The following is a 3169-nucleotide window of genomic DNA, read 5'->3' as shown; positions in this document are numbered from 1 at the left end:
TGTTGACCAGGATGGTCTCGATCTCTTGACCTCGTGATCCACCCGCCTCGGCCTCCCAAAGTGCTGGGATTACAGGCTTGAGCCACCGCACCCGGCGATAATTAATTTTTTAAAATAGGGCTTTAAAAAATAAAATGTCCTACAGAGTGGAATAATGGACATTGGAGACTACAAAAGTAGGAGGGCAGTGGGGAGTGAGGGTTGAAAAATTACCCATTGGGTACAATGATCACTATTCAGGTGCTAGGTACACTAAAAACCCAGACTTCATCACTACACAGTATATGCATATAAGAAGCTTGCACTTGTGGCTGGGCACGGTGCTCATACCTGTAATACTCGGCCTTTGGGAGGCCGAGGTGGCAATATCACTTGAGCCCAGGAGTTTAGAGACCAGCCTGAGCAACACAGGGAGACCCTATCTCAACAAAAAAAAAAATTGTTTAACTAGCCAGGCTTGGTGGCACACACCTGTGATCCCAGCTAATCAGGACGCTGAGGTGGGAGGATGGCTTAAGCCTGGGAGAGTTGAGGCTGCAGTGAGCCATGATCATGCCACTGCACACCAGCCTGGGTAACAGAGAAAGACCTTGTCTCAAGAGAAAGAGAATGAAAAGAAAGAAGGAAGGAAGGAAGGAGGAAGGAAGGAAGGAAGAGACGGAGGGAGGAAGGCAGAGAGGGAGGGAGGGAGAGAGGGGAGAATGAAGGAGGGGGGAGGAAGGGAGGGGAGAAAGAAAGAAAGAAGAAAGAAAGAAAGGAAAGAAGGAAAGAAAGAGACCTGCACTTATACCCCCTACATATATAAACAATTTTAAAATAATTTTTTAAAAAATGAAATGTCCACGGGACATCAGCATAATTTATTTTTCTGCTGCTGACGTTTGGGTCATGAAGTAATCAAGCTGTTAATAACTAGTCACATTTGTTGCATCATTCTCTTAGTAAAAAGCTATTTTTAAAGCAAATTAATACCTCCTTTGGAGTTAAAGTTTCTAAAGAAGGATCAAGGATGAACATTTAAAATGGAAAACAGCAGGGTGAAATAAACCATGAACAGAACATTCAAATTAGTTGTGATCTCAACATGGATTCTTTGATTATGGAGAGAAAAAAGAAATTTTTTAAAAGGACAGGCTGTCTTTAAACATGTATATTGGGAGGATACTGAAAGCTACTGAAAAAAAAAAAAAAAACACTGTCAAGATGAAAGTGATTTAAAATCTCCTACCTGTTATTGCATAATAGACTAGAAGTAGCAGTCAAATACGCTCTTTTAACCAGACAGTGTCCGGGTTCCTCACCCTGTGAGAGAACTGTCCTCAACTCCACGCTTCCTTCTAGTCACCTCCACACCCATGCGCCCTACCCACTCCCTCCTGCCCTCTTCTGTTTTTGATCTGCCACTTCCCCAAGCTTCTCTATTCTGTAACCTTGACCTGAGCCATCCTTTCTGCAGGCTTTGAATTCTGTAGCACCCATGAAACTCTTCTAACTATCCCTCCTATTTGAAAGAGAGATATGTTTCCATGACAGTAGTGGCTTTCATGTTGTGTTTGTTTTTTCTTTTTTACTTTCCTTCTTTTTAAAAAAGCAAATTCTTCTTAAAAGTGTGAGCAGGTGTTCATAGATAGATACAGGCTGCTTTGGTTGAAACAGGGGCAGGAGCAAAAGCACTACCCAGTTAGCCTTCTCCTCATGCCTTGTAGGAACACCTGAGTTTCTGGAAACCTGTTTGAAAACCACTGCCTAGGCCGGGCGTGGTGGCTCACGCCTGTAATCTCAGCACTTTGGGAGGCCGAGGCAGGTGGATCACCTGAAGTCAGGAGTTCAAGACCAGCCTGGCCAACATGGTGAAACTCTGTCTTCAAAAAAAAAAAAAAAAAAAGAAAACCACTGACTAATAGTTTTCTTTATTGAACGTTTCCTTTATTAGGTCTTGGGAGTGTACCTTAAATGGGGTTATCAGATTTATTAAATAAAAATACAGGATGCTTATATATTACAATGTAATAATGGAAATTTTTAAAAAATACTGGATGTTAAGCTAAATTTGAACTTCAGATATTTTTAAATCAATATTTTAGTATACCTGTGTTCCATGCAATATTTGGAACATACTTATATCAAAAAATAATTTGTCATTTATCTGAAACTCAAAGTCAGTTGGGCATTCTGTACTTTTTCTGGCAACCTTAGCCCTGGAAGATATCAGGGCATTGGGTCACAAAGAAGCTGGAATCAGAGATAAGAAAAAAATAGAGATTTTATCCATACAATCGTGATACTCACCCCAAGGATTTCTCTTGTGTAGTAGTACTTGTCGGCCTTCTCATATTTCAGGAAAGCATCCACAAAGAGGAAAACATTCAGCCCCAACCAAACAGCCTAGAGGAAGAATAAAACATGCAAAGAATACAGTGAAATTTGGGTATGGGAAGGAGTAAATACGGGATAGGAATAGGAATAGTAGGGATAGGAATAGTGTCGCCATTCTGGCTATTTTGTGTTTACCTGTTTTCATTTTAAGTGAGTACAATCCTGCCAGAATCTAACTGACTTTCAGAGTGACTTAGCACTTTGAGACATGCATTAGACCAGAGCAGAATCAGCAAACTGAGGCCCGTGGCCCATTACCTGTTTTGCAACAGCCTGCAGGTTCATAATGGTGTTTATATTTTACATTTTCACATTTTCTAATGGTTGAGAAAATCAAAAGAAGAAGAATATTTTGTGGCATGTGAAAGTTATATGAAATTCAAATTTCAGTGACCATAAATAAAGTGGTATTGGAACTTAGCCACTCCTACTCATTTCTGTATTGTTTATGGCTGTTTTTGTGATACAATGAAGGAGGAGAGTAGTTAGGACAGAGACCATATGGCTTGCAAAGCCTGAAATATGTACTATCTAGCTTTTTACAGAAACATTTGCCAATTCTTGGACTAGACCATTGAAACTGTTGCACCTAAAAGATAGCAATAAGTGAATAAATGGATATCTGAAGAAACAAAGAACAAATTTAGCATCTATAACAATACTCATCTGAAAAGAACTAAACCATTCCAGATGGGCCTGCCTTTTTAATTACACCCTGACACACATTTTCCTGTTTTCAGATTGTGAGTATTTTTTCAGATTAATCTATTGTTCCTTTGGAGTTGTTTGAGCT

At 39.8% G+C, this 3169-nt stretch overlaps 1 protein-coding gene across 2 annotated transcripts in view; it reads right to left on the bottom strand.

The window, feature by feature from the left end:
• The window catches only part of NOX1 (NADPH oxidase 1), a 25101-nt gene extending 22169 nt beyond the window's left edge, over nucleotides 1-2932 (bottom strand). For both annotated transcript variants that reach the window (XM_017505866.2, XM_017505867.2), the window contains exon 1: nucleotides 2290-2932. The gene's annotated coding sequence lies outside the window, so the exon portion shown is untranslated. The remainder of the gene's footprint in view (nucleotides 1-2289) is intronic.
• Nucleotides 2933-3169: the final 237 nt, after the last annotated feature.

Source organism: Cebus imitator, unplaced genomic scaffold, assembly GCF_001604975.1.
Source record: "Cebus imitator isolate Cc_AM_T3 unplaced genomic scaffold, Cebus_imitator-1.0 Scaffold343, whole genome shotgun sequence".
In the NCBI taxonomy this organism is placed as follows: domain Eukaryota; kingdom Metazoa; phylum Chordata; class Mammalia; order Primates; family Cebidae; genus Cebus; species Cebus imitator.
This window is presented reverse-complemented; position numbering and strand designations above follow the sequence as displayed.